The sequence below is a fragment of the Haemaphysalis longicornis genome, unplaced genomic scaffold (assembly GCF_048455015.1).
Source record: "Haemaphysalis longicornis isolate Haplotype H1 unplaced genomic scaffold, Haemaphysalis longicornis Haplotype H1 scaffold_4, whole genome shotgun sequence".
Classification (NCBI taxonomy): Eukaryota; Metazoa; Arthropoda; class Arachnida; order Ixodida; family Ixodidae; genus Haemaphysalis; species Haemaphysalis longicornis.
This window is the reverse complement of record NW_027526361.1, coordinates 72,052,717-72,071,919: the sequence shown is the minus strand read 5'-3', so window position 1 is coordinate 72,071,919 and position 19,203 is coordinate 72,052,717. Positions and strand designations below refer to the sequence as shown.

The window sequence follows — 19,203 nt, the reverse complement described above, 5'->3', positions numbered from 1 at the left end:
GAAGACGTGCCCCTTTGGGACCCGAGACGTCTTTCCCCGAAGTTCGATGTGCCACCAGTACCCTTCTTGCCCCGCACTCGTGCCTTCAAGTGTGGTGCAACCCTTGAGAAGTACCGGCGAGGGACGAGCCGTCAGGCGCGAGGGAGTCACTGCTCGTCTCATTGACACGAGTAGAGGCGCCGCGCCGTAGTCGCCGATGGCCTACAGTCGGCGTCGGCCATCTGTTGCCGCAGTTCTAAACGGCGTCTTGTCGCCATCGCCGTACAAGGGGGCGTCTCGATTAAGACGAAGGCCCCTTTTTTCTCCCGCCGCCACGGAGACCGGTCTCGGGCCTTTTGCAGCCGCTCGGACTGCGGCGCGATCTCTTTTAGGGGCCAGCAAGGCGCCTCGGAGAAAGCCTCGTCGGGCAATAAAGACGAGCTGGTTCGCTCTCCGCGTGCCTTATTACCGGCCGACCAATGGAGTGGCCTCGACAAATGCCAACTTGCCGCTGCCGGGCCCTGCTGGCAGTTTATGTATGCCTTGGTCGGGCTTGTTTGTGTATATGTAAACCGCCTATGGTCCGAGCGCTGCCCCCTCGAGCATGTCTCGCTGGAGATCGTCCCGGCCAGAACCCGGCGGCAAAATTACGCGGTGGTTTGGTCCGCACGAAACTCGTCGTCCTACGCAACTACGGCACACGCCGGCAGTGATCGCAGAACGTCTTACGCATTCCCGCTCGACCGCTGGAGGCCACGCGGTCTCGTTCATCCGAGCCAGTTTCGGTTTGAAATGTGATCCGCGTCGCGGCCGCCCAGTGATCTGAAGGAGGGAAACCAGTGCGTCTTCCACTGGCGGTGAGTGCACGGAGATATTCAGCGATCCTGCGCGAGCCGGCCACATAATTGGCCACTGCTGGACGGCATAGATAGCGGCGTACGTAATAAGCTACGGTTGGCCAGCCCGCCAATTCAGAGCCCGTTCTTTTTTTCTTCTGCATTCGCGGCCGCCAGCCTGCATTACAGGGGTTGGCCCGACAATATTCCTTGGCAGAGTTAGGGTTGCGCAGGCAAGGTTAAGCTAGCGGTAGGAAGGTGACTTGGATGCGCAAACTTGTTAAGGTTGCTAGAGTTGTTGCTGCCCTTTGCGTGAACAAAACGTGTTCCGCGTGCCTACATTTGAAAGAGTATATGACTGCGCGTAAGGAAAGCGTCTCAACTACATCGGGGAAACCAAGTTTTATTACTCAGTTTACATTCTAACACTCCGTAGGTGCTTACACTTAAAGCACATGTGTGCGTGAGCTTGAAATTTTCGTGAAATATTTAAGTAGCGGTTTCCAGAAGGAGTGTCATTGCAATAATCATGAGCTGTGCTCATTGAGACATCAGTAATTCCTACAAAACTTTAAGCCGCTGTTTGAAGCGCGAAAATTTTCCAATAATTCCAACATTTCAGTATTACCTCACGAACTATGCGGTGGTGGCCACATGCCCGTTGGGTTTCATCCTAAACCAGGGAGAGCTCAGCAACAAAGCATTAAATCTCGACTGTAATTGTTACTTTGAGTTTGTGTGTTATTTTTAGCTTAAACATATGCTTCGCTTGCGCGAAAGTGTAGATAGTGCTAAGAATTATCTCTCAGTTTAATGCAATACTCTTCCTAAGCTGTTTTATCTTCCAAAAATGTAAAATTATCTGTCCCCTTCATTGTTCTTAACCATTTAGAAAATATTGTGTTGGGAGGATTAACTTCATTAAATTCGAACGTCTGTTAAGTCTGAGCAGCGCACAACGTTCTTTTGAAGGCAGCGTGAGAATCGTGTCCGAGAGACGGTTAGTGCACCAACAGCGGGGCAGGGTGCCGTCCTTGGGCCCAATATTTTAGTGCCTGAACTGTTTGAATCAATTCTGGGTGGCTTTGCGAGTGGTGGGTATCTAAATAGTTGCTTTATTTAGGGTTGAAAGCGGGAGGAGATTACGGAAATTGGAGGAATGTCCATTAAATTTTCCGCTGATAGCGCATTTTAAACCTCCTGGAAAAAAGAGCCGTTATCCCAATCCAAAGAATCAATCTAGATGTGTAAAAAAGGGTGACATGGGTGTTCACAAAAATAGGACCAGTAACAAGGACCGGAACAGCAAGTGAATAAATACCTCTTCTACAGCATCGTTCTTCCTCCGCAAAGAGGTTTTGAAGAAGTCTTTTGGTGGGCGTTATAAGAAATCAAGAAAAGTCAACGCGAAAATTACTTCTTCCTCACTACTTGCATGCAAGATGTGAGGAAGGAATGGCCATGAAATAATCAAGAAATGAGGAAGCGGTTATTAAGCGTGCTGTTACGATTTTGTAAAACGATAACAGCATGCGTCCTGACCACTTCAGTTTTTTTTCGCAGGTCCAGTTCAACTCTGGTAAAAAAAAATTTTGAGAGCACCTTCGATGCACAAGTGTGTCTCTTTATTAAATACCCTTAGAGGGCAGTACACTCTCGTTTACTGTACCTGGGTAGGAATTCTAATAGCTTGTCGGATTAGGTGGTAATTGAATAAATTGGAGTCGAAAGGCACAACTTCTCTAAACTAACGGTGCCTCTAAATTTTAAATTCATCAAAGCTTGAAAATGAAAAACCAAGATCGCATTTACCGAGGTCTAATTGTCGAGAATCGACTGCAGTGAGTACTTATAATAAAGGAATCCAATGGCCAGATAAAAATGCTTGAAATATTTGAGGAATCCTAAGTGCCTCTCTGTGCTTTCTGTTTGTATAAGTGCGGCACCACCGAATACCTCGCTTAGCAAGGCAGACATAAGGGAATCATCTGCATCCTCCTCTCACTACCCTATTCGACGGAACCGATATCAGCGCAGTAAGATTTTTTTTTACGACTGCTGAGTTCTAAACTACCATTCATTTTGTTTAGGAAAGGTTTCGAAACAATTTGCCTTCAGTATGGGCAACATATAGGATACACGAAGTTTTACTGCCTTCCCGCAATATGCACTCTGGCGACTTCATCAGGCGCAGTTTGTTCTTTTAAAAATTCTCGCAGACCCTGAAGCTCATATATCAGAAACTCTTGCCGGACAAGCCAGATCCCGGAAACAAAAAGTTTTTGAACGGCACTGTTCGCTCACTTGTCCAAAACAGCGCAACTCTGCACGGCCCTGTGTTTTGGGGTAAAATATTGAAACTTAAAGACCTTCTATGATTGAAACAAAGCCTGCTCTGGGAAATCATTTCAAACATAAACATAGGTTTCCAAATGGTTTCACCACCTTGATTGTTATTATTTTTTCTATCAACGGATAATTGTAAACATATTTGTTACCTCTTTACGATGACCATGCATAGGCCGGTGCCTGAAAAGGGGCTCACTATAGCCAAGGCAGTACTGCCAAGTTTTTTCAATAATGTATCAAGCAAGAATCTATAAAGCGCTCTTCTGTATAGGAGGGAAGTGTTGGTAGTGCTGGAATAACAGTGCGGATCTCGCGGTTATGGTTCTCAGTTGCACACTGAAGAGAGTGTGAATGAGGGAAGCCATATACCAAAAATTGTCATTCTTCGTGCCCAGCGTAAACGAACAGAACACGAAGCGACGCGGACACAAGCTCTGCCCTTCTTTACGTGATGTTGCTGTGCGCTGTGGATGAAGGATTACAAAACACCAGCTAGCCCAATAGTTACAGTCGTCCCCAAATATTTGCTTTTTTATTGAGTCGATGCTCCGCTGCATGCGTAAACACTTATATAACTAGGATGTCTGGGCATCTCCTGCAAGATTTTGTTAGTGGGGTGTGGTGTTATGAACAATGTCTTTAGAGGAAGGAAATTATACATTGGAGATATTTGGCAATTCTGCTTATCACCATCGCCTTGATGATATTAGCACAGCTCTGAAAGCCCTGAACCTTACAAACACTATCATGAAATCGTACTTGCCCCCAATTTGGCGCATCAAGCCAAGCACTTTCGCTGAAAGAGTACATCGTCCAGGAGCCTACAGCTGAACCATATTTCTAAGGTGGCATCTCATAACGCTAGGGTTCACCTCAGAACTAACACTGAAACAACACTTGCGGAATATTGAATAATATGTAATTCAGAGTCAAAAGTTGTTGCCTTTACTATTACTCCCGATAGCTCCCACGCCTATGGAACCCATTGAAATTCCTACATAAACTGAGAAACGTACCTGAAGCAACTTTTTTCACCTTTCATAACGGGTGTGCGAAAATGGTTTCCGTGCCGCAGAGTATTTTCTTAGTGCGCAGTCCTGAAGGAACTGAGCGAAAATTTAACTGCAGATCAGCCCATTCATCGCCAGCATATATTGCACACCCGTCGGTTGTCATATGATTAGCAGATCTCTTGCTCATGAACACTGGTTGTTTTCTGCCCTCCGCATCATTTTTTTTTCCGCCAAGATTTGCCTTTTATATCCCTTTATATCTTAATTTAAGTTTTAACGTATTCCCCACCAGTTATATATTCCATGACGCTGTCTCCACCTACGTTATCATAGTGCTGTCAACCCCTTTTTTTGTAGATGTTATGACGACAATAGCTTCCTCCTAGCTTTCCTAAACAGTCATATGTAAGCATGCACAAGCGCTCACTGAGTCTATGATATTTATCTCTTTTACACCACTTCAAGGTTTATTCCCGTATTTTCCCTGTGCCATTTAGATATTCACCAGATTATTTTAGAAAATGAAGTACTTTTATCGATACTGTTGGAATTTTTGTGCGTTCTTGAGTGAGTGAACCCGCTGGATACCAAATCAAAAATAAAACACTTTTCGAAAAAGTGCAGGGAATTGAAGCCAGGCTGCAGTGCTTCCGAGGCGGGAATCATAAACATATGGCCATACCACATTTCATGATGTGAATCAAGTTCGGCGCTTTGCCCGAAGTGTTATGGCATGATCAATTCCAAAGAAAAAGAAAATTCATCATGGTTCGTATAATTTGTGTGTTTGTCTTTGAGTGCGGTGTCCAGGCGTGGGCATGACTACCTGCATGTGCGCCCGTGTGTATACGCACCTGTGGATGCATGTCTGTGGGCCCTTGTGCGTTCATCTGTGTGTGCATTTGTGCACCTGTGCGTGCGTGTGCGTGTGTGTAGGTCCCTGTGTCTGTGTCATGTGTGTGTGTGGGGGGGGGGAGTGCACTTTTGTGCGTGCCACCTTTTCATCTGGTACTTGTTCAAGGCCCACCAAGTATATGTAGCCTCGAAGCAGCAAATGCATTAATAAAAACTGGTGCGCTGAACATTTTGTTCCGGTATCATTGCAGCCAGCTCATGTTTCGCCACGAATTTTATGGTTGGTTATGTGGCAGAAATTAACTTTCCTTAGGCTGTGCATGGTGTTTTATATATATAGTTTGGACGCAATACTGGTAAGCCCCATTTATTTCCTACAATTTACTACGTTGCCAATGATTGGAAACTAAATAACAACGAGCGGAAAGACTGTAATTGAAAAAGGTTGCAGCAGGAAACAAAAATGCAGTGTAAGAAGTCTCTTTTCTAAAATTGCCGCTGGTTTGTGTTCGAGGTTTCTTTTCTTTTGCTTCGCTTACCTATAGGTTTGATTTGTGCTTTTCTTAGCGTCCATAAAGTAATAAAAAAAACTCCACTAGGCTATCAATGTTTTAAAGATGTTGCAAAAAGTACGACAATTCAGAATCCTCATCGTTTTCCTTTAAATTGCCGTTTGTAAATGTTAAGGTTCTTTTTCTGTATTTATAATCCGTTCTTTCTACTGGCGTAAAGTTATTAATTTCTTTAACGTAATCACAAACAACGCAGAAATGTTTCTGCACAAAAAACAAGGTTTGGAGACTTGTTTCTTTGATGGACCCGAAGAGACTTATTGCTTACATTGCCTAACGTTCTCTTTCGTTTAATTTTATGCTTATGTAATAAGCAGTGCCCCAGGAATTTTTTAATCACGGGCGGCAAAAGTACGTATTGTCTTCTATTTTTAAGTCGTGCGTGTATCAGAATGCTGGCATCTTAGCTTCTTCCCCCCATTCCGAGCCGAGGCGGCTTCGGCATGACAGGCAAGTATTCTACAAAAGAGCGTAAATTACAACCTTTTCGCCTTCCACTCCAAATCTTTCCGATGGGCGTCGATCTTGAAGAAGCGGCTGCCGTCTTCTCCCCGTGTGGTACCGTCACTCAGTTGGAGGGCTTCTGTTGAAAGACAGAGAACCGGTTCGGTGAAGATCGAATCTTGTGGTTATTCTAATACACACCAGTTTCACATCACCTCGGGTGGTCCCAGGAATCCTAGATTTGTGGATATGTTTTGCTTCGTTGTTTTTTTTAATACACGAGGAGTGCTCCTGCGTCTTCCGTTTTCCTTTCTCTTTTTTTTTTTTTTTTTTTTTTTGAGCGTGAGATTGGTTCCTTTCCTCGGAGTTCCCCTTCAACTGCCCGAACGTGGGAAACATGTGCGCATGTTTAGAATTTACATTGAATTCTCAGCTTTGGTTGTTTCTTCCTTGCGTGTATATGCAGAGTATTCAGTAACTCCAGTTTTTTATCCGCAACACAATTGCATAGCCATGGCTGGAAGTCACTGATTTAAAGAAAATTGTTAACAATACCTCAGTGCCTATTTTTTTTTTCACTTCGTGCTCAGCCTCACTGATGAGGATAGGCGTTCCCATTGTTAATTACTGACTTTTGTACGATATCTTTTATAACCACGTCTTCCTGCCTATTTAAAAAGCGCCCCCTCATTTCCTCAATAGAAACTGTCGCTTCACGATTTTTGGTTCATAGATCGGACGCTGGCAATGGATCCCTGATTTTATTAGGTCGCCTTTTTAAGCTACCCTGACGATAGTAAAGAGCCATGTTCATGACATAGTCAAGTCCATGAGACGTTTTCTTTTGTTCTAGTCGCGGCAGACGCTAAAACGATTTCACCAAGCACTTTCATTGCTTTTATGATTCCTGAGGAGCAAAATTGCTAGGTCGTCCAGATATTGCTGCGATCAATTAAAATGGTCGGCGGTATTTCGAACGTTCCGCTGTCCCCGCGAGGGGGCGGCCTTTAATCGCAATCTGCTTCCGCCATATCTAGTGCTGCTGTGGTTTAGGAAATAGAGGATCCTGCTAGTTGGTTTGCAATTTGTACGTATGCAAACAGTGCGACCAATGAAACAAAGGCAATGACAACCACACCAAGCGCTGCGTGACTTGTTGTCAACCCTTGCTGGCTCGCTCTGCGCGCTATTTGCATATATATAGGTACTCAGTTTCTGAGGCCCTAGGGCTTGTAATCTCGCCAATTTAGTACGGCCTTATTTGTTACCTAGAATAGAAAATACAGAAAGCATCCTCCGGGGCTTCAAAATCAAAGAATTTTTTTTGTGAATGTGAAGCATTTTTATGTTTGCCCCTGCACCATCGTCTAAAATGTCTTCCACACTCCGCTCCTGATCAGGTCAGTAAAGATGTGTGGTACCCTGTTGGCCATGTTCTTTGCATAGTGCAGTGATCTCTACCATTTTTCCCGTTTACTTTTGCGTTCTTCGTAAACGTTTAATGTAGGAAACTGACGCAGAAATTGCCACGCTTACTTCGTTTGATGTGTGTTTACACAGAGACTTTCGCGATTTGACGATCGGGGATTAAACAACACGTTTATTCCCACTTTCTCTTCGTTTTCACTCGCTGCGATTTCCCTACTCACCCTGCAGGTCTAACATTCTCCCTCTTTCATTTACCCTTGTCTCATTTTCACTTCCTCACATAGTGGCTACAGTTGGTGTCGATAACTGCCAAATGAGCAAGGCATGCAGCATGGTGTGAATGTAGTCTGGTTCGTTCACGACGTCGTTCACACAAGACGGCTCGTGTTGTATGCTACGTCCCTCGTCCTTGTTATTTGCGCTGTTGTAAACGCTCAAGCATTTAAATGTGGACTCAGCGGTGAAATGCGTCTGCCCTTCTGTAACACTTGCGGTGCTACACTCTCTCCGCATACGAAAAGATCAATATTGAAAGGCGCTAGGGCCTTCATATTTTAATGTCAGTCTTTATACTGCCCCTGAATAGACGGTTTCTGAGCAATGCATTTGTGTATGGTAGTGAAGTTGGCTTTATTGGCCCCGGAGTGTGGTGCTCTTAGGGGAGGCATGGGCTTGCATTGAGGTCTTTTAAAGGTTTTATAGATGTTTTAAGTGTTGTGTAAATGTTTTTTAGATGTTGTTTAACGTTCCATATGGGCTCATAAAAGGCCTTAGGGCTTCACATGTTTTATGAAAAACAACCTATACATCGCCTTAAAATGTTTTCCCATCAAAACGGTTGTGTATCAAAGTGAAGTCAACTTTCAAAAGACTTGATAGGTAATAGCGCTTCAGTGGTGTACATGGGATATTATCGAGACATTAATTAAAAGGCCAATATTATGGAGACATTAATTAAAGGGCCTTTCTACTTAGGTATAAACCTCCTTATATGGCGCCTGAAAAAGCTGCTTCCCCATAGTTCATGTGTGCGTAGTATAGACACCGATATTAAAGGAGCTCGGCGAATACTAGAATGGGCATTTATTAGCCAATCCCCACCACGAGGTTTCTGCAAATTCATTTTTCCAAGCAACACTTTATGATGACCGCGGAATCGTCTGTCGAGTGTTGGGAGAAAGGGGCAATGCACCGTTCATTCGAACTCCCGGGATTCAAGAGGTGCTTTCATTAAACGTTTCCAGCGCCGCTTCTGCCTTATTTACGCTCAGAGCAGACACAAAAAATACAAAAAACACAAACTTAAAACAGTGCAAAGACACATTATAGAGCAGGATGAGCTGTTGCTACGACGTGACATTTTAGCTTCTAGAGTTCAATGTTCCCTGAAAAGGAACAGACAAGGGGTTTGTTTGAGTTTCACTTATGTATCAGTTAGTTGAGTCTCATTAAACCTATCAAGAAATCCTTTTTTTTTTAATTCTGCCCTCAACCGCGCAGGTTTTAGTTACTTAGTGTTCTCGCGCAAGCCATAATAAGTTATCCTCGAAAGAGATAATGTACCGGGAAGGAGAGTAATCTAGTTATAATGCGTCGCGTCGTTTCGCTTGCTTTAAATTTACATAAAAGCAGTTTTTTTAATATCACTTTTTAGCAGGCACACTCTATGAACCGACGATTTCTTCGGCACAGTTCGGTTTGTTCAATGTTCAACACAAGCGGGAAAATGTTAATCTAAATATAAGCGTCACAGTATGGGTAATACATTCCTTTGTTAATGCGTTTATACACATTCTGTAAAAACAGTCTATCAATGTGTCCTTAGGCGATCAGAGGTCTGGCGAACGCAAACAAAAAATTAAAAGTACAGAATTGGCACCACAGGAGGCCACAGGCAACGAAGAAAAGGAAAAGCGTCCGTGTTTATACAGTACAGCCGCCTCAGGTTCTCCCTGGAACAAACATCTCGGCCGCCACCCGCCGCCGGGCTCCTTCGCTTGTCTCCGGTATCACCTTCGGTGCGTTGTTCACATGTGCGTCAAAGGCGTCGGGAGTTCGCAGGAAAAGCCGACGGTACAAAGGCCCCGCCGTGGCTGCACAGCCACTTTGCCGTCGTCGATCTGCGCTCGGCTTCCCCCGGCACGCCATCAGCGGCATCACTTGAGGCGGCGAGACGGCGAAACTGCGCTGCCTTCTTTCTGCGGGTCCCCGGCACCGTCCCTGTCTTTTTTCTCTCTTGATAGCATCGCTGCCGGCTCGCCCTCTCCTCCGAGACCACAGACCATCCATCCCTGTTCGACCACGTGCGCTGTTTCGGTGTTTCTTTCACTTCGTTTTCCAACCTTCCTTTTCTTTTTGCCCTGTGAGGGAAAGAAAGAAGATAGCATGGAGAAAAAAAGGCAGTCAATCAACATAATGAGACAGGGGGAGGAGTCAGCTGTCTGGCTTTTATCAGAGGGGGCAATGAGCACCCAGAGCCGGCCACGATTGGCCTCGTCCTTATCAGTTCCCCTCTCACTCCTTAGAGATAGGAAGGACTTGGGTCGTTTTTGAATGCATAATAGAGCCAATTACTGAGGTTTGCTGGATTTGTAATTGGCGGTGTCGCGACGCGCCTGCGCTCTCGGCAGCAGCGCCGCTGGAAAAGTAGCGGCGCTTCGGGGAAACTCAGCTTATCGGCATGTGTGTCGGTGTGTGGCCGAAGAGTCGTGCTGTTGAGCGACGGAGCACGGCATTTTAACGTTGCGCACCTTTCGTGCAGCATCCCGTAATTCGTTAGCTCAAGGCAAATGATTTTTTTATACATAGTAGTGTATACGGCAGCTTACGGGAGGACTAATTTTGGCCTGAGTACATATCTTCTGCATGCAGGTGAACAATACCCACAGGAAAAGCTTTGGGAGTAACGCCTTGGGCGTAACGCCACGTCAAGGTGTAAAGCTGTTTCCTGCTACCAGCATTGTTATTGGTAGTTGGCACATTTTAACAGCATATTTTTTTTTATATATTGAAGTTGTATAACCACGTGTACAACTTAAAGTTTGGAAAGAATTTAATATACCGCGCACAAATTTTTGGGTCATTTCCGGAAACAATAAGCGGTAACAAAATATTAGTATTGTCGCCTACTGGTGATGTTAATAAAAGCAATACATATGCTTCAAGGTTACACCCCGATATGTTTGTGCCTTCACAAAGTGAAAGAATATTTACAACTTTGATATGCATCTAGAATCTCTTTACCGGTATTATTGGTCAGCTACCTCGTGAGAATGGAATGGAAAACTAAGAGATCTAAACATTCGCCGAGTAACCAAATCTTAAGAGGAATATTTTTGAAGTGTGTGTCAAACAGAGAAAGTTCTGGTTATATTGAACAGTTACGCATTACAGCTGAGTGCTATTGCAAACTTTTCTTAGAAGTGCCGGAAATTCAAATGACTAATATAGCCCGCAAGGGCTTCAGCTTAGCTTTTGTTCTGTTGTCCATTCATTCAATGAAGCAAGCACATACAACATAGACACTTCAAGTTGCGAATCTCATCAATGCTGGAGAGGCAAATACATAAGGGTACGTGATTCATCATTCTAATTTGTTACTAATTTGCGGTATGTAGTCATTTAATTATACTTAATTAGTTTACCAGTAATACCAAGAATACATACTGATGCACGTCTAATTATTATTTTTCCAGTAAAATATAAATATAGCTTGTATTTCAAGGCTGGAAAGCTTTTACATGTTTTGTATACTCAATGTTTTCCTCTCAGTGGTGTCGTAGACATTAAAAAAGCACTGCCCCAACCCCCAGACTAATGTCAAAATTCTACTCTACTAAATATCAACTGCGGAGAGAGGGGCTATATTATATACGTTATATTTCTACTTATGAACCCTCCAAATAGCTACTTTGTAAGCTAATTAATAATTGTCGCACTCACAAAGAAGAATTTTGTACTTACGCGTAAACAGCAGGCTTTTCTTTGTTGTGGGGCATTGGCAGTGAGGCGGCACAGGCTGCAATTGGGTTCTTCGTTCCAGAGTGGCATCCTGAACCGACCAATAATAAATAAAGAAAGAAAACGAGCAACTGTTAACCAGAGCCATCTCAGAATGGAAAGAACAGCCATGACGCGCTCATGCTGTGCAGGCATGGATGCATTTTTTGTCATACTGGGAGCATTACATTGAAGATTCGCTGGAGTATTTGCATCACCTTTTTGTATAACACTTCCGTGTAGGAGAGATCACTTAAAATGAACGTGAATGTTCGTGTAAAAATTTCACTCGTGTAAAAAGCACACTTATTGAATGCACGTGATGGAGGAGCTTGGTCATACCCTGACTTAATCCAAATATTTTGATAAGAAGCACGAATGCCTTCTTAGCCTTAAAGCTGCTCCGAGATTAGTTTTAGGATCTTTATCGTTGCTTCTGCGCCGTCGATGTGACTCTGCCTGCTTTAATAAGGTGAGTTCAACTAAAGCCTCTTTCTTGACATAAAAAAGCAAAATTATTAACACAAGCAAGAAGGTCAGTAGTGACTAAAGCATCCCGGTATTCGAGGGCAAGTAACCAGCGAGAAGAAAAAAAAAACTTCGCTATGGTAGCAAACAATTTCACGGTAAATAGCCCTCCGTGTGAAGTTATTTTAATATTTTCTATAAGAAATTTAGCGCTCATAAATTATCCTCGGTTGGATCCTTAGTATAAAGACCATAGATGTACCCCGTAGATTTTGGCTTTCGGCTTTGTTCGGCAGCCAACTCACTGAAATGCCACCGATAATTATCCGTGTCCTGCTAAAGAGCTCAGTGCTAATTGAAGCGTTTTGTTTACAAACTGGCATGAACTGTTACAAAATATAAAGCATATGGCCTCTTGGTTCAGTGTGCATTTGGTGCATGTTAAAAAAATTGATGCAATGAATGGGAGAAACATCCGTTTTGAAGCGGGGACTATGTAGATGTCATTTTAGGTGGCCCCAAATCCTCTCGTAAATATACTGTCGTAACAGTAGTCGCAATCTACCTGCCGCTCAAATCTCTCGCTAATTGAGTTCCTTAGCTTAGGTTTCTTAATTTTATTTGGTTCAAATGGAGCAACGCATAGCGAGAAACTCGTTCAGGCTACTGCGTAAGGCAGCATACGTTCGCATTACGAATTTTACGGCTTGCACTTGACACGCTGCGAGATGAAATCATTAGATCAAACGTGAAACAGGGCGGTATTAGTGCGCTAGCGTGCTGACACAATAACGCCCGCACCAAAGTTTGCCCTCAGGATTGAAATCTGATATAACGCGCAGAAGCCAGCCAGCGCCCGAACGAATTCAGCAGATGAAGTTTATGCATGCAGCGTGTCCCTTGCGCATATATCCCAACTGTCAAAGGGAGTATCGTGAAGGATCGAGAGTGCGAGTCTCAAGAAAACCTTTCAAGGTGAATAGCACCTGGTGTCATTTCCAGGGTGAGCAATGGCAAGCCGTACACCGACTTGATCGCGTTGGGAAATCTCTCCTCCGGGGTGCTATCGGTCTCCTGGCGTAAGACGGCTGCTTGTTAAGCGCGACGCGCCATAAAGTATTTGTCTTTGCGACAGAGATTTAAAAATGTCCGAGCGCAGAACTGCAGGAGGGAAAAGGCGTGTTATGAGAAAAAATCGAGCGCCCTGCAGAGGACGACTATTTTTCTCCAAGTCTTCTCATTTATCATGGATGTTTTTTTGAGAGGCTGTTTCTCAGGACTGCTCCCCCCCCCCCCCCCTTTTCGCAGCCTCGGGTGCGATGCTCGGTAAAATTGACATCAAAGTACTGAGCGCAAATACAAATTTACACAAAATAAATACCCCCCTCCCCAGGCAAAAGAGGAATAAACGTGAAACCGAGGTTACATTACAAAACCTGCCACTCCGCAAGTAGTGGCAAGGGCTCCACTTCCTCCACCAGTTTGTTACCTTTATCACGGCCTCTGGAGATACAGAAGGATGGCTGTCACCACATAGATAAGGGCAGCAAAAAGATGTCCACCGTCAAAGAACTGTCGGGCAACCATGGGCGAGAGCTTTGCCCTATTGAAACCGACACGGAACAGGCAAAGCCCAGACGGACCCCGTGGTTGCAGACGCACTGGCTCACGATTGCGCGGTATGAGAGAACTGTGCCAGCCAGGCAAAACGCGTCGAACGCAACAGCAAATAAGTCGCTTGAGGTGGGTCGCAGGGCGACCGAACTATAGCAAAACCGTCCCTGACCCTAGCTCTTCCTCCTCTCTCTTAGTCCTCCCTCCTGGAACTTGGCTACACCGGACGCCTAGCGGTGACGTCTTCCCAACTCATCCGCTAAGAAAGGTCAACGACGGTGCCGCAGCATCGATGTGCAACGGTGCGTCCGCGCTTCAGCAAGCAGAGCGGCCTGCTCTGCTTGCGTGCTCACCGATTTCAATTACGTTCACGTCACCCGGAGAAGTATTTATGGGACCCATTGTTTCTCCTATAGATAGAAGAAGCCCAGTAGCACGCCTTTTCGATAGTGCGGCGCCTCGGTGGGGCTGCTGCTTAGTCTTCCCCCGGCTCATTCTGGCGCGGTTCGCTTTTTTCCCCGGTTTGCTTCCCCTTGCGCGATACATGTCCGCTGTCTCTGCGGCCAGTTGCTGGTGCAACCGCCTGCTCGTATCTCCTGGAGGTCTTCTACGCCCAGCAGGGCTTTCCATCTTCAGTCTCCAAAGAGCTTCATTAGTCCCCTGTTCTCTTCTGTTTTTTTTTTAAGTGTTTCCAAAGAACCCGGCCTCCTGCGCCTTTATTTTTATTTCTACGCACGCAAGCCACTGGCCACCATGCCTTCCTTTTTGTTACGGCTTTGATTCTTAGTCTATGTTTCTCTCTGCCTACGAACTTGCTATATTGCGCGGTTTTTGTCTTGCTACTCGGCTTATACAAATAGTTTCTAGAAATATTATTCCCTTTTTCGTGTTATGTGTTGAGTTGTCTCGTCTTTATTGTTTCACCACTGGAGGATACCAATTCTTTTATTTTATTAATTTTGATCAACTCTGCGCGTTGATTTTAGGTGCCAGATTGAGCAACGGTATACATCATTCCCGAGCTCCTTGTTTAAAAATGCGGGCTTAATGCGTCATGTGCAGCTGCACTTGGGGGTAAGCAATAATGGCTATCTCTCCCGTGAAAGCTTCCATCTCTCTGAGGCCAATAAGAGTCGTACGTCAAAGGGAGAAAAAAATGCGTAGGGGAGGCACATGGAAGATAAAATATAAGTACCAGTTTTAGAAGCAAAACCCACACCGCGAGTACAATTCAAAGCTGAAGGACTAAGACGGATGAGGTAAAAGGATTCAGGAGGCTAAGAATGGTTTATGTTTATTTGGATTGTTGAAGCTTACAATCATACGGTGCATCGCGCAAGAGCGTGATCAGACGAGATAAAACATACTTAACCACAGCTTCAATTGCATCTCATGTCCTCGATTATTTCTCAAAGACAACTACCATTTTTTTTAAGCGCTATCGTTTTTTGTTCTCTCAAATGGGCCGAACGGGTGCCATCTTTTATAAACTACGCATTTGTTTAATCAATCAATGGATCAAATATGAAGAAACAGTTTTTATGTCTGTTACTCAAGATTAGAACTGGAGAAGGGTCACTTGTCCTGCAGAACATAAGGACCCAAAAACATAAAATAAACTAACCTCTAAGCGCATACAGTTACTGCACCTGCTAACTCCAGTTCATGGGAACATACATTTTTTGTGCAGTACTTTACTACGACTATACCAGTTTTCAAATAAAAAAGTAAGGAAAAGCCGTGGTATTATACCGTGTGTACATAGCCCTGGTTACCGGTGTTGTACTAGTTACCACGCACCCATGTCCCAACACTCTCCTCCCCGGAGAAATAGTATAACAAAATATTTAAATATCCCCATATCGTTATTTTCAGGAATATACATAGAGTTCATATTTCTAGTTCCTGTAAGCCCGAGCGATATGCCTTTTCCAAGTAGTTGTCTTCAATTTACAACACGGACCAGTTTTGTTAGATTAACTATTTCTTGCTGTCAGGAGATCGCAAGCTGTATAATAAGCCAGCTATTCTAGAACATAGAACTGCAGAGCAGATTCTTAAGGTGTTTTTATTCATCATTTGGTAACTCCGCAAGTTGTTTCCCCCCAACTGCAAGCTCTTCAAAAAATTGCAATTTAGCTCTAAGGCGCATTGAAGGATTCATGTCAGCTTCTTTTTCACCTTAACCACGTAGCAATAAGTTTTCTTGGCTTCAAAAACTTTTTTTTTTGTTTCTCTGCGACGTTGAAAGAAATTGCCTTAACGTCGAGTGGCACGTTTTCGTGCCCACCCGTATCCTATTTTTCTAATGTGCCCGACGTCCAATTATTAGAAATGCAACTATACGCAAATGCTCTGAAAAAGGTACTCAGAGCAGTCCTCCTGTATACTAGCATCGTGTTCATACGACTGTGAATTGTTTGCTTATTTCGGCTTGAAGAAAAGATTCCTTGTGCAAATCTTTCTACACATGGCATCATGCTACATTGCAGCGCACGTTCTGCACACGGCGCACACATGTTTGCCCCTCCCCAAAGTTGAAGGCAACGCTGAGCACGCCATCAGGATGACTCAGGCATCTTGCGTGCTTCGCGTCAAAAAGGTTCGCATGCAGAAGCTAAACAGGCCTTCAAACCCGAAAGCGAACCCGGATGTCCTGCTTTCTGAAGAGCATCAATCGATGAACGCAGCCCCCTCGCCGGCCCCCTCCTTCCTCATCGGGCCAACAAAAGCCGGGGAAAGGAGGGAATACTGAACGCTGTGCCGTCATAAACTTGCCATTCGTGGCCGCAGGCACATATATTGCGTGCATGGCTGCACGCACGAACGCACTGATATTGAGAGAAAAACGCGTCTTCGACGCCTTGTATGCACACCGTCGAGCCTTTTTGTATGAGATATGCGCATGCACTGCATGCGCTATCCAGACGCTTCGCGGCTGAGAGGCTGAACGCGGTGTCCGCAGTTCTTGTCCAGTTTTGTATGCACCGTACCAATGATGTAATCAGAGAGATGGAACCACTGCAGGGGGGCAGGAAAGTCGAGATCTGAAGGCCCGCGAATATTCGTTTCCGTAATATAAGACGACTGCAGATCAGACGCCTTGTTAGGCGATAAAACACGCGCCCAAGAAAACGGGCTATCATAATGTCTACACGAAGCCGTAAATCACCTCCCGCTGAGTAACCGGAGTCATCGGTGTCCGTCCCGGCTGGCGGACCCCTTATTACGGTTTTCGGGCCCAAGTAGGGCTGGCGCAGCGCTCTACTGGGAGCCCGTAATTGAGACGTGGAAGTGACCTCAGTGACAAATAAAATTGTTCGAATGAAACCTGGGAAAGAATACAGAGGCTGACCAGGGTGTAATTTTGAGGAGGAGCTGCGTTGGTCCCTCAACCAAGAGCTTTCTGAACTAACACAGCTAAGCCTGCATTGTACGTGCCACCCCGCTCTCTTATAGTGGTGTCCTATGGATGCGGCCTCTGCCTCCTGCTCTTCTTAATTTTCCCACTCAACCAAACGACTGTAGTAGGCAAGGAAAGCATCAATAACTGAACTAGGCAACTAGGCAAGGAGCTATCTTTGTTTTGTCATGAAAATAGCAGGAGTTGCTTTCTTCGTGCAACATTGGAGTTACTTTGTTGGGCCAGAAACAAAAAGCATTAGACTCTTGCCACTGTTTTCTGCTGTCACGTTACGAAATTAGGAAAAATCATAAATTCAGCGCGGGTCTGTGGCCACGTTGACTGCTCTAGTTAGTCACAGAAAAATATTACGAAATTGGGAGATTAAGCTGGCGCCAAAACTTAGCGAATGTATTCAGCTATAGACGTAAACGTAAAACCATTATTCCGCACGGCACTCTGTAAATTGCTCGTTATCTGCGCCTCGTTCTGTTAAATATCGTATATAATTTTTTACAACAAACATATCACATTACCGACAGCCACTGTCGAAAGCTTGCTGTGTGGTACGTCACCACGGGTTTTGTATACCCCATCGGTTCGGTAAATGATTTTTATAATCCTTCCCGCAATCACTTATGCGTGGGTATTAGTGGGATCTGCGTGGATAATAAGCAGTGATTGGAGCATCGGCAGCCATGTCTCTTGCTGCCCTGAACCCAGGATTGAAAGCGTTCTTTTTACTGTACTATGCTATATAGCACGGTGTCACAATGAATGGTACAGCACACTCCCAAATCCGGTATCCTGCCCCGTTTGAACTTGGGGATAAGCGTAATCTTCGTATACATATACGTGTATAGGTGAATGGCTTGAAGCTCAGGGAGTTGCCGCTACAGACAGGAACTTTAATCCTACGTGAAGCGTTTCCCGTATACGTGTGAACCATCGGAAGGACGTACAAAAGGCACAAGGCTTGGCGAACGTGACGTACAACGCCGATAAGTTGCTGGAGCTGTGTAGGCAGGCTTACAGGCTCCGCGGGTCATTTTCTGAGAAAAGTTGGCGGGATCGCTGGTAGGATCGCTAAGAAGGATGTTGCGGCGACGCACACGTGCGAGCATAGTCGTCGAGCGTTCACTTGTGTGACTACCCGCTATTGGCAAGGTCGGCCGCCTCTTGTTCGCGCCGTGCGTTATATGACGCCAACAAATAGGGAAAGAGGATCACCGCGGGAACCTCCTTTTATCATTTTATGGTGATCACTCTCCTCCTGACACGACGCCCGAAAAAAGGGACCACCCGGATTATCGCGAAGCCACCTGGTCTTCGTCCGCGCGTATTTTGGCGTTCTCTTCAGCCGAGCGGTTTATTTTATCTTTGCTCTCATTCTCCGCTATGATAGGCTGCCGAACATCAGTCAGTTTCACTTGGGGGTTGTGCTGCTACAAGAGAGCGCGGCACCGCAAAGGACGGATGTAGCGAGGGAGAGAGAGGCAGGGAGAGGGCGGCCCTGAGTTCGAAAGTCAAGGATGTCGCTCCTCCGCTTTCTAGCGTGGGTTACGCGCTCGCTCGTCTCTCTTGTTTAACCTTTCCGGTTTGTATTCATATTATTTTCCCGCCCGTCCAAAACCCGGTTTTAAGAAGCCAGCGGAGCAAGAAAGAAAGGGGGAGGGGGAGTGTGTCTGCACGCACAAGACTGGTGTACTACTTATGCCTACGGAGAAACCCGAGCACTAAGACCGCTCCAACGGTGGTGGGAAAGCTTACACATGGTGGCGCGAAGGCTCCGTATATACCAGGGAGTGGATGCAGGTTTTAAGCTTACGGCACGTTTTGTCATTGACGCTGCTGGGTGTGCGGAGGAAACGAGAAATCGTGCCGTCCTTTTTTTTTCTTGCAGTACGGGGTCTTTCAAATTTGCAACATAGCGTGCCGCCGATTTTCCAGCGTGCATGCGCATTTCAACTTGAAGCTTTTACTAAAGCGTCTGCCAGGCTCGTACCTCTACTGTTACTTTAGCTGTTAGTAAAATATTAGTACAGCTAGTTACAAGGTGAATGCAAATTGGAGAGGGATGATATGTGGGAGAAGAGCAAGGCGGTAGAGTAATAAGTCGTCGTGACCTAAGGGACTGACGTGAATCATTTCCGAGTATTTGGCTGCGTCTGGACCTGCAATCTGGGTCGGCCATTCTTTACATCACTCAGCTGTTCCATTAAATCTACGCTCTGCAAAGAAAT

The 19,203-nt window shown here is 45.2% G+C and overlaps 1 protein-coding gene across 4 annotated transcripts in view; it reads left to right on the top strand.

Annotated features, from left to right (window-relative positions):
* The window catches only part of LOC144178910 (uncharacterized), a 459,264-nt gene that overhangs the window by 387,248 nt on the left and 52,813 nt on the right, over positions 1-19,203 (top strand). The window contains exon 1 of one of the 4 annotated variants that reach the window (XM_077707052.1): positions 402-836. The exons of the other annotated variants lie outside the window; for them this stretch is intronic. The gene's annotated coding sequence lies outside the window, so the exon portion shown is untranslated. Of the gene's footprint in view, positions 1-401; positions 837-19,203 lie in introns of those variants that run through there. 4 annotated transcript variants of the gene reach the window in all.